Source organism: Eschrichtius robustus, chromosome 16 (assembly GCF_028021215.1).
Source record: "Eschrichtius robustus isolate mEscRob2 chromosome 16, mEscRob2.pri, whole genome shotgun sequence".
Classification (NCBI taxonomy): Eukaryota; Metazoa; Chordata; class Mammalia; order Artiodactyla; family Eschrichtiidae; genus Eschrichtius; species Eschrichtius robustus.
Window position 1 is genome coordinate 15,018,371 of NC_090839.1, and position 12,272 is coordinate 15,030,642.

A 12,272-nucleotide genomic window follows, 5' to 3' on the forward strand; every position below is an offset into this window, starting at 1 on the left:
TCTGGAAGCTTCTTCCCCCCACCTTCATTCATCCCATTCATTCATTCAGCAAACCGTTACTAGGCACCCAGCCGGGCCCCTGACCTCAGGGGGTAGCAAACGGGTGTGTAAGACAGACACATTCACAGACATTTACAATCCCTTCTGACAAAGCCACATCAGAGATTGTTCATCCCTTATTCTCAGGGCCTAGCACATAGTAGGTGCTCAATAAATACGTGTGGAGCACCGAGGAAGGAGTGACATGGGGATGATGGGCTGGCAAGGTGGAAGGGCCACCTTAGACCTCAGAGCCCCTCCCTCTCCCTTCTCCCATCACTCAGCACCGTCGTGGGGATGGACAAGAAAACTCAGACCCAGGCTCTGCCTGAGCTTTGTGCTCTGGTTGGTCTACACCCTGGGCTGTCTGAACTGATAGCCATGGGGCCCAAGTGGCTGTTTTAATTAAAATTAAATAAAATTTGAAAATCCATTCCCCGGTTTCATTAGCCACATTTCTAGTGCACAAAAGCCACACGTGGCTGGTGGCGACCACGCTGAACAGCACATGTTACAGAGCATTGGCATCACCACAAAAGTTCTTCGGACTGTGCTGCTGGTCTAGAGCAGGGACTCCAGGACCAGTACATTTTCCAAGGTACTTGGGAACTGATGTAAGGTTGTCAACTCTTCATTTTGCCAGAAAATTTTAAAAGCGCTAACAATAATTTTTTAAAAAAGAACATGGACACTAAGAGGGATATGAAATTCTTGATCGGGTTCTCAGTTTTAAAAACCCACATTAAGGGGCTTCCCTGGTGGCGCAGCGGTTGAGAATCTGCCTGCCAATGCAGGGGACACGGGTTCGAGCCCTGGTCTGGGAAGATCCCACATGCCGCGGAGCAACTAGGTCCGTGAGCCACAGCTACTGAGCCTGCGCGTCTGGAGCCTGTGCTCTGCAACAAGAGAGGCTGCGACAGTGAGAGGCCCGCACACCGCGATGAAGAGTGGCCCCCGCTCGCCACAACTAGAGAAAGCCCTCGCACAGAAACGAAGACCCAACACAGCCAAAAGTAAATAAATAATAAATAAATTTAAAAAAAAGAAAAAGAAAAAAACCCCACATTAAGGGATATTCATGGGACAGCTGGAAAATTTTGAATATAGATTGCATATTGGATAACTGTATGTGGTTATGTAGGAGACTACCCTTGTTCTTTGGAGATTAGGGGTGGAGTTTTAGGGGTGAAATATGAGGATGTCTGCAACTAACTTCCCTGTGGTTCAGAAAAAGAGGTATTATATATATGTGTGTGTGTGTATATATATATATATATATAGAGAGAGAGAGAGAGAGACAAAGGGAAAGCAAGTGCGTCGATGTGTTAACAACTGAATGTCTGAATCTAGCTGAAGCTTAGAGGATTGTTCATTGTACTATTCCTGTAACTTTTCTGAAAGTTTGAGAATTTTTCAAAATAAAAGTTGAGAGAGAAAGAAGATAATGGTTACCCCACTGCCAGGCAGAGTATGATGGGTGTTGGAGGGCTGTGCTGATGCTCTAGTTCTTGATACAGGATGTTGGTTACATGATGGTATAGTGGGTTGAATTGTTCCTCACCCCCCTCCACACAACCCCCCCCCCCCCGCAAAAGATACATCCACCTGGAATCTGTAAATGTAACCTTATTGGGAAAAAGGGTCTTTGCAGATTAATTAAGTGAGGAATTTTGAGATGAGATCATTCTGGATTAGAGCAGGCCCTAAATCCAATGACTACTGTTCCTGTAAGAGAAAGGCAGAGGGAAATTTGGGACCCAGAGACACAGGGAAGAAGCCCACGTGAAGATGGAGGCAGAGAGATTGGAGTGGTGCTGCCACAAGCCAAGGAACTCCTGGAACCACCATAGGCTGGAAGAGGCAAGGAAGGATTCTCCCTTAGAGCCTTCAGAGCTAAGTGCATCCCTGCCAACACCTTGATTTCAGACTGAGAAACTCCAAAACTAAGAGAATAAATTTCTGTTGTTTTAAGCCACTAGGTTTGTGGTTATCTGTTACAGCAGCCCTAGGGCACGAACACCGGTGTGTTCACTTAAAGAAAATTCATCAAGCTGTACACCTAAGATCTGTGCGTGTTTCTCTACATAGAGACATGTACTTAAAGAAATCAGAATGACTCTCTACTATCGGCATTCATTTATTTTAAAAATTTTAAAGAGGAAGTTTCGTAAAGACATAATCTCAAAATAAAAGATGAGCCCTGGGGCTTCCCTGGTGGCGCAGTGGTTGAGAATCTGCCTGCCAATGCAGGGGACACGGGTTCGAGCCCTGGTCTGGGAAGATCCCACATGCCGCGGAGCGACTAGGCCCGTGAACCACAATTGTTGAGCCTGCGCGTCTGGAGCCTGTGCTCCGCAACGAGAGAGGCCGCGATAGTGAGAGGCCCGCTCACCGCGAGGAAGAGAGGCCCCCACTTGCCGCAACTGGAGAAAGCCCTCGCACAGAAACGAAGACCCAACACAGCCATAAATAAATAAATAAAATAAAATAAAATAAAAGATGGGCCCATCAAATGACATTTAACTTTATGACAATTTTTTCCTTCATTTTACTAAGCATCCGAAAACATATCTCCTGATAGATAAGCACCAGCTGCAGATGGGCTGTACCAGAACCACCTGGGGAGCTTTAAAAGATACAGAATCCCAGACAGAGAGGTCACCAGGACAGATAGAGAGTCCAGAAATAGAGCTGAAGACATGCGGGAATGTACTATCTGCTAAAGGTGGCATTTCACATTAGTGGAGGAAGACAGATTATTCAATATGGTGTTGGTCCAACTGGCTAGCCACTCGGAAAAAAATAAAGCTGTATCTCTACATCCAATCACCAAAATAAATTCCAGATGGATGAAAAATTTAATTAAGAAAAAAAAAAAAAACACCCTGAAAGGACTACAAGAGAATGTGAGACATTTTTTTTTCATACTCTTGAGGTAGGAATTGCCTTCAACAAACATTCACTGAACATTTATTCTCTAACTTTGTGCTTGGTGCTAGAGATGGGGACCAGTGGAGACCCTTGTTCTCTGGGAAATCACACTAATGAGGGTTGTCTAGAACAGTGGTTCCCAGGTTCTAAGATTTCACTAACCATTCATAATAATTTTTAAATTATTTGCTTTTTAATAATCTTCAAGTGGGGAAAGCATTTCTATGCAAGATACAAAATTGCAAAGCTATTATGAAAAAGATTAATAAATTTTGGGAATTCCCTGGAGGTCCAGTGGTTAGGACTCCATGCTTCCACTACAGGGGCACAGGTTTGACCCCTGGTTGGGGAACTAAGATCCCACAAGCAGTGCGGTGTGGCCAAAAAAAGAAAAAAGAAAAAAAGATTAAAAAATTTTAATACAGGAAAATAAATGGCCAAAACCAAAATGGCCCTAAGGGGAGGGGAGGATGGAGCTAGACTGCTTAATGAATATGAGGTTTTCTTTTGAGGTGATAAAAAAATGTTTTGAAACTTGATAGAGGTGGTGGTTGCACAATATTATGAATGTATGAAACACTATTGAATTGTAAACTTTAAAATGATTCATTTTGTTATGTGAATTTTACTTCAATAAAGATAAATAAAAAAAGAATACAATTTTTTTTAAAGTTAACTAAAAAAAAAACACACCCAAATGCTCCAATGGGAAAAAAAAATTGCAACACAAAGGGGAGACAAAGAATTCATATACAAAGAGTGCTTACAAATCAATAAGGGCATGGAGCAACAGACAACCTCATATATCATTGCTAAGAATGGAAATAGGTGCGAACTTTTGAGAATGTAATTTGGAAATAATTTAAATGGACATACCTTTTGATGCAGCAATTTCACTGCTAAGATTTTTTTTTACAAGTATACTAACATACACGTTAATTGTACTATTCTTGCAACTCAAGCAAATATAGTTTCAAAGATGTTTATTGCCACACTGTTTATGATAGCAAACAATGAACCTAAGTGCCCACTAGTAGGGAACTGATTATATATGGTACATCGATAAAGTGGAATCCTACCCAGTCATTAAAAACAATGAGAAATAGGGCTTCCCTGGTGGCGCAGTGGTTAAGAATCCACCTGCCAATGCAGGGGACATGGGTTCGAGCCCTGGTCCGGGAAGATCCCACATGCTGTGGAGCAACTAAGCCCGCGAGCCACAACTACTGAAGCCCGCACGCCTAGAGTCCGTGCTCCGCAACAAGAGAAGCCACCGCAACAAGAAGACCGCGCACCACAACCAAGAGTGGCCCCCGCTCGCTGCAACTACAGGAAGCCCGAGCGCAGCAATGAAGACCCAATGCAGCCAAAAATAAATAAAATAAATAAATTTTAAAAAGAAAAGAATGAGAAATATCTCTATGTGCTTATGGAAAACTATCCAAGACAAGAACTATTGTGTGTGTTGGGGTGGGGTTGGGGGGTAATGTCTGCAGCAGTGAGTATTATATATCCAGTGTGTGCAGATTCTTAAAACATTTCTGGATGGTACACAAGGACCCGACAACAGTGGTTACCTCTAGGAAGTCACTGAGATTGGCGGACAGGGAGAGAGATTTTTGCCTGAACTTCACACCTTTTGTACTTCTCAAATTTTTTTTAACCATGAACATAGACTAGTTTTTGGATATATTACTTTTTTTCAAGCAGGTTTTTAAAAAAATTAATTTTATTTTTGGTTGCATTGGGTCTTCGCTGCTGCGTGCAGGCTTTCTCTAGTTACTGCAAGCGGGGGCTGCTCTTCATTGTGGTGCACGGGCTTCTCATTGTGGTGGCTTCTCTTGTTGTGGAACACGGGCTCTAGGCACGCAGGCTTCAGTAGTTGCGGCACATGGGCTCAGTAGTTGCAGCGTGCTGGCCCTAGGGCGCGCGGGCTTCAGTAGTTGCGGCACGCGGGCTCAGTAGTTGTGGCTCGCAGGCTCTAGGCACATGGGCTCAGTAGTTGTGGCACACGGGGTCAGTAGTTGTGGCTCGCGGGCTCTAGGCACGTGGGCTCAGTAGTTGTGGCGCATGGGCTTAGTTGCTCCGCGGCATGTGGGATCTTCCCAGACCAGGGATCGAACCTGTGTCCCCTGCACTGGCAGGCGGATTCCTAACCACTGAGTCACCAGGGAAGTCCCTGGATATATTACTTTTTAAGGTTAATTTTAAAATTATGAAATAGTTGAGGCATAGGCAAAGTATAGATAATAATGAAACGATCTCAGGTTCCCAGCGCCCAGATTAAGTAATTTAACATGACATACAATTTGAAGACTCCTGCACACTTTTCTATGATCCCACTCCCCTCCTCCCTCCCTAGAGGTAACATTGTTCTAAATTTGGTAATATCAGACATACATGTTTCTATTCCCATGTATACAAAAAGTCTTTTATAACTTCCATATCTATCAATAAACAATATATTGTTTTGCATGTTTTTCCTTTATACAAATAGTGTTAATTTATGTAGTATGGCTCTTAGACCCAGGCAAATCTGGCCTTGGTCCTCAAGTTTTAGAGGGGTCTCCTTTTTTTAAAAAATTTGTATTTATTTATTTATTTATTTATTTATTTTTTATTTATTTATTTATTTATTTATTTATGGCTGTGTCGGGTCTTCGTTTCTGTGCGAGGGCTTTCTCTAGTTGCGGCAAGCGGGGGCCACTCTTCATCGCGGTGCGTGGGCCTCTCACTATCGCGGCCTCTCTTGTTGCAGAGCACAGGCTCCAGATGCACAGGCTCAGTAGTTGTGGCTCACGGGCCTAGTTGCTCCACAGCATGTGGGATCTTCCCAGACCAGGGCTCGAACCCATGTCCCCTGCATTGGCAGGCAGATTCTCAACCACTGCGCCACCAGGGAAGCCCTGAGGGGTCTCCTTCTGGCCCTTCTCTGTCTGTGTTCAAGGGAATGTGCACACCTGGGGCCTGTAAGCCTCTTCGAGACCACACTCAGGGTACTCAGGACCCCAGGACTTCAAGCCCAAATGGCACCAAGCCTGCCTCCAGCTTCTGCGCAGGACTCTTTCCAGGCTCCAGCCTCCTGAGGTGGGCCATCTACCTAAGTGTGCACCCCTAGGCCAGAGGTCTGGCCAAGAACCGACTGCTGGGGAGGGGTGGGGGGGTAGTAAATGGGGTGAACCTGGGCTAGTGTGCCCTCACACGAAAGCGGGGGTGGGATGCAGATGGGGGCTTGGCCTTGGTTGGTATTCTTGCCTTGGACTCTCCCCACATTAAATTCTGTGCCTTTGGATGCACAGAAACATTACATTTTTTGAGCATTATCTATATTAATAGCTATATCTCCTTTATTGATTTTCACTCCCACAGAGTATTTCTTTAAAGTTTTAAAAGTTTCGGATCCCTGGCCCCTCACGCAGAAGATTCTGATGGAGGTGAAGGGCTCCATGGGCTAAAGCATCTGCCCCTTTTGGAAGCTCTGCGCGCTGCATCTAGGCGGCCCAGTTTGGGGACCACGGTGAGGTAAGTCCCTCCTGTTGTGTCCATGGCTTTGCACAGGCTAACACTGTCACTTGCTGCTGCCCCTCCTTGCGGTCCCCAAGGTCTGCCTGGACTGGCCGCTGCACAGGCCACCAGCCCAGCTGCCTGGTTCCGATCTGGGAGACGTGATGGAGGCAGCGGGCGCCCCCTGCTGGAGACAAACGCAAGCTGAACGGATGGGTTCCCCCATCCCTCCACCCCCCCTACGCCCCACCCCACCCCCGGCCGCGCCCCCATCCCCTACCTTTCCCTCCAACCTCTAGCGCTCATTTAAGGCCATCTCCGCTGGGATGCAAATAACTGCCATCTCTTCTGCTTTCAAAAACCTTCACACATAAAATAGACATTCTAATAGCTCCCTTTCATGGAGCCTTTATTAGGGATAAAGGAGTGCCTTTGAGAATCTATGCGGCTCAAGTCCCGATCAATCTTCTGATCGCTGTGTGACCTCTGGCAAGTCATTGGACCTCTGAATAACTGAGGTTCCTCAAGAATAAAACAGGACAGTAATGTCACCTACCTCATAGGACTGCTTTGAGGATTAAAGTGGTGCCTGGCATGCAGCAAGGACTCGTTACTATTAGATGCCAGACCCAGGGCTAATGATTTCTCACCGAGACAGAGAGATTACTTGTGCCAGCTGCTGCTCTGTTCTTTCTGTTGATTATATCATTTAACCATCACAACTTCACGCGGTGAGTGCACTTATATTCACCCCCACCTTACAGAGGAGGAAACCGAGGCACAGAGAGATCAAGCAACTTGCCCAAAGGCTCACAGCTTGTCGGTGGTGGAGTATTATTTGAACCCAGGCAATTGTACTCCAGAGCCCATATCTTATTGCTACATCCTCATGGCAATCTGGGGAGGCATGTACTATGCCCATTATACAGCTGAGGACACTGAGGCTCAGAGAGGTGAAGCGACTTGCCTCAGATCACACAACTAATTAGTAGTGGAGCCCTGGCCTGGACTTGCCCCAGTTCTGTCTCTCTGCATTGTCTTGTGTAGTTCCATGACAACCCAGCAGGCATGGTGACCCTGTGTGACAAACGAGGATGCTGAACTAAGACGGCTGAGTGACTTGCTCAAGGTCACAGAGTCAGTTAGTAGGGAGCTTTTTCTGTCGGGGGTGGGACCAAGGACATTCTATTCAGGGGCCCAGCACCTCTGCAGCGCCCTGCTGCAGCCCCTGGACATCTCTTGTCTTTATAATCACAGCTCCTCTTCCCAGGCACCCAAGTTTAGCACTACTTGCTTCCAGGCCAGCCTCAGCACAGCTGTCAAAGTTGTGCTCTTAAGCTGTCAGCCTGAGCCTGGCCTCAGCATTGGCTCCTGGGGCTTCCTGTAGGGCTGCAGGCTCAGATTCCATCCCCCTGCCCTCTGGGAGGCAGATGGTACCATGGAAGGAACAGGAGTTTGGTGCCAGGTAGTCCAGAGTTCTAATCCAGCCGCGCCCCTTCATTTCTGCATGACCTTGGGTGAGTTTCATCACCTCCCTGCACTCCTATTTCATCACCTCTGAGATGGGGGTAATGATCAGTGCTTTGCAGGCTCCTGTGAGGATGAAATGCAATAAAGTGTGTACAGCATCTGGTACACAGTAGGTGCTCAATAAATGTTAGATTCCTTTGCTCCAGACCTATGTCCCCTGCTATTTATGTCCTTTCCTCACAGGCCCAGAAGTCCCAACCTTCCCTTCCAAGATAGTCCCTCAACCTGCAATAAGATGTCTCCGAGCCAGGCTTGGGCTGGTGTAGAAGCCACATCCTTTGTGTTTCCTGGGGCAGAGGGGACCGGCATACCGGCACTGGCTCACAGGCAGAATAACATTACCGTATGTAACTCAGCCATTGTTCAGTGGCCCATCAGAGACTGATTGAGCACCTACTATGTGCCAGGAACTGTTCTTGGTAATGGGGCAACAGTGGTAAACAAGACAAGATCCCTGTTTGATGTATATCATTGAGAACTTACCTATTCAATGTTCAGCCCTGGGGCTAAGCACCATCCGTGATGCTACTAGGCCCACTTCCTGAGCACTCACACTGTTTCCCATTCATGGTTTCATAAATTCCTCTCAGATTCCATCTTAAGTATTAATATCATCTCTAATTTATAGGTGAGGAAACAGACGTGGAGAGTTAAGTAACACAAAGAGGGGCTGGGGGTTGACTGCAGACAGTCTGATCCCAGAGGCTGAGCTTCACTGCACTGCCATAGAGTCTCCCTCTTACCCTCAAAGTTTCTATTGTTCCCATTTTACAGATGAGGGAACTGAGACTCAGAGGGAATGAAGGCTGTCCAAGGTCACACAACATATAAATGTAGGTGCTGGGATATTTGGAGCCAAGATTTGGCCTGACTCCAGACCCCACATCACCCCTACCAAGAGCTGACTCATTCTACAACCATTTTCTTCCCAGCAGAGAAACAAATCAGACTCAGGTCTGGCCTTGAGAGGCTCAATCTATTGAGGAAGCCAGTGGGTAACTGGCAGCCTCGCACTGTGGTATATGTTATGACAGTGACACATATAGTATACTAGGGGAACTCACACTAGGGAGATAGTAACCACTGGGAAGGAGTCCTGGAAGGCTTCCTGGAGGAGGTGATGCTTAAGGTGGATGTGGAAAGGCGAAGAGCCTAGAAGAATCATATGGAGTTGTGGAGAGGGGGGTTGCCTGACAACACATACATGACGTGGCCTCTTCCTAGGTATGGGACTATTGAGGCCAATTTTTCTGTTTAATCTCAAATCCATTCTCTGCCCTCCTCCACTTCATATGGCAAACCATGTTTCCTGGGCTCCCTTGCCAACTAACTTCTGGCTCCGTTCAGCCAGTGGGAAGCTTTGGTGAGAGATCAGAGAGTAAGAAGAAGGGAAAAGCTGAGGTATTTCTCCCCACCTCTCTCAGTCTTGGGGAGGGCAGGGGGAGAGAGCTGTGGTTTCAGTAGCTACAGTGTCTCCTCCGTGGTTTCAGATCCTGCTAGAAAGGCCCACTGTGGTTCCTGCTGTTCTCTGGGTGGCCCCAGTTCCTGGTCTAGGTAGTACCATCTCCCCTCTTTATAGTGCTAGCCCTCCGGGAGGGCATGCCTTTCCTGAGTTGCTAATCTCAGGTTTGCTTGCCTCAATTTCCCTTAGTCACTCTTTCAGCCCTTCCAACAACTTTGTTTCTAATTCTCTAAATTAGATTTCCTCTTTAGAATCATCTGGCCCTCCTCTTGTTTTCCTGGCCAGACCGCTGATATTGTGTCTCTGTTTCCTTGTCTATATACTGGAGGTTCAGGACTTCCCTGGTGGTCCCGTGGCTAAGATTTCGTGCTCCCAATGCAGGGGGCCTGGGTTTGATCCCTGGTCTGGGAACTAGATCCCACACGCCGCAACTAAGAGCCTACATGCTGCAACTAAGACCTGGCACAGCCAAAAAACTAAATAAATAAATATTTTTTTTAAAAAAGGAGATTCATCCAGTCATTCAACAAATAGGTATCTAGTAGGTTCCTTGTGACTGCAAAACTGTGCTAAGTAGGCTCCTTGTGACTGCAAAACTGTGCTAAGTGTTGGGAATATCACAGGAAATAAGGCAGATTAAAAGACATGAAAATCCAGGCGCTGCCTACCCCTCATATCTCTGTAATGATCAGATGAGATGTTTGCATAAATGTCACCTGCTGCCTGGGTCTCAGGAATTGCCAGCATTAGGCAAACACTATTTGGACTAGAGCCTGTTTTCTGAATCTAAGCGTTCTGGTCCTAGGGCCTTTACCCACTTCCCCTTTCTCCCTCCAATCCTGACAGAGAAAGATTTAGGACGAATAAAACGAAGACTTAATTTACACCATGGGGAGTCAACTTAAGGCACTCATTATCCCGAGCGGTGGTACAGTGTTAAGCTATAAATAGGTCTTTTAAGAACAGGTTTAGCTAAACCCATAGATGGCAGTGACACGGAAAGAGAAGGTAGAGATGCGCCCCAGAGCACCCACCTGCTGACTGCCTGCTCTGAGCTCTGCTGCCCTCCTGGGGCACCTAGCACAGTGGAAGGAGCACTGGACTGGGCCGGGAGTCAGGAAACGAGGGTTTCAATCCCAGCTCTACTGACCATCAAGCGCATGACCTTGGACTAGTCATTTCACTGCTCCTGAGCCTCCGTTTCCTCATCTGTAACCTGGGACTATTGAGAGTACCTAGGATCTCTGGTTGTTGTGATGAATACAGTTTAAAAATGCATATGAAGCACCTGGTACTTGGTAAGTGCTCAGTCAGCATTTGCTAGTATGATTATTATTTGCTGCAGGAGATCTGGCCTAGAATCCCAGCCCTTTCCATTAGAACCAGGAAACTTGCTGTGTGCTTTTAAGCAAGTAATTTTCTCTCTCTGGGCTTGTTTCTTCATCTGTAAAACGGGAAAAAATAGTAACCAAGCTGCCTGGCTCAGGAAAAGAGAGTTAAAGGATCAACTAAGAACCAGGTAGGGAATTCCCTGGTGGTCCAGTGGTTAGGACTCCACGCTTCCACTGCAGGGGGCATGGGTTCAATCCCTGGTCGGGGATCTAAGATCTTGCAAGCTATGTGGTGAGGCCACAAAAACCCAAAAAACCAAAAAAACACAAAAAGCCCCAAATATATATATATATATATGAATCAGGTAGTAGTATTATAACTACATGAGAAATACTACAGAAATAGTACAGCAATCAGAAAGTGTGGAGGTTATGGGAATTCCCTGGTGGTCCAGTAGATAGGACTCAGCACTGTCACTCCTGGGCCCCAGGTTGGATCCCCTAACTGGGGAACTGAGATCCCAAAAGCTGCTCGGTGCTGCAAAAAAAAAAAAAAAAAAAAAAAAAAAGTGCAGAGGTTAGAGCCAGATTGCCTGATTTTCAATCCTAGCTCCACCCTTACTTAGATTCGGTTACGATCCTATGCCTGTTTTCTCATATTTAAAATGGAAATAATAATGGCAACTACCTCATAGAGTAGTTGTGAGGATAAAATAATGTAGGTAAAGTGCCTAGTACAGTCACAGGCACAGAATATCCTTTTTTTTTTTTGAATTTTTGAATTTTACTTATTTTTTATACAGCAGGTTCTTATTAGTTATCCATTTTATACATATTAGTGCATACATGTCAATCCCAATCTCCCAATTCATCCCACCACCACCCCCACTACCACCCTCCCCGCCACTTTCCCCCCTTGGTGTCCATACGTTTGTTCTCTACATCTGTATCTCTATTTCTGGCACAGAATATCTTAAGTATTATGATTACTATGCATACTTCACATGGTACCTAAATTGCTTGAGGCTTTAGAATCAGAGACCTGCCTCCATATGCCAGCTCTATTCTTTAGGCTGTGTGACCTTGGACAAGTCACTTCCCCTCTCTGAGTTTCAGCTTCCTCCTCTCTACATTGGAAGACTATAACAACCCCTGATTCCTTAAGCAACCCCTTTGCTTTCCCTGATGCAGCAAAGCACATGTGCAGTGCCTGGCACGTGGTACATGTGGTAGGTGCTCATGGAAAATGCCTTCCCTCTTCTTTTCCTCTTGGCTCCTCTCCTCAGCATTTCTCTTAACGGTCTACTTGAACGTCCTTCTGACCCAGAGCCCCTTCACTGCTTCTAGAAATCTCCCCATCAAAGCTGAGGCCAGAACTACACACGGCATGTTCTGGTGGGAAGAACCCTTGATTGGCAGTCAGAAAACCAGGCTGGCTTCCTTCTCTTTGTAATGGAAGAATTCTGATATATTGT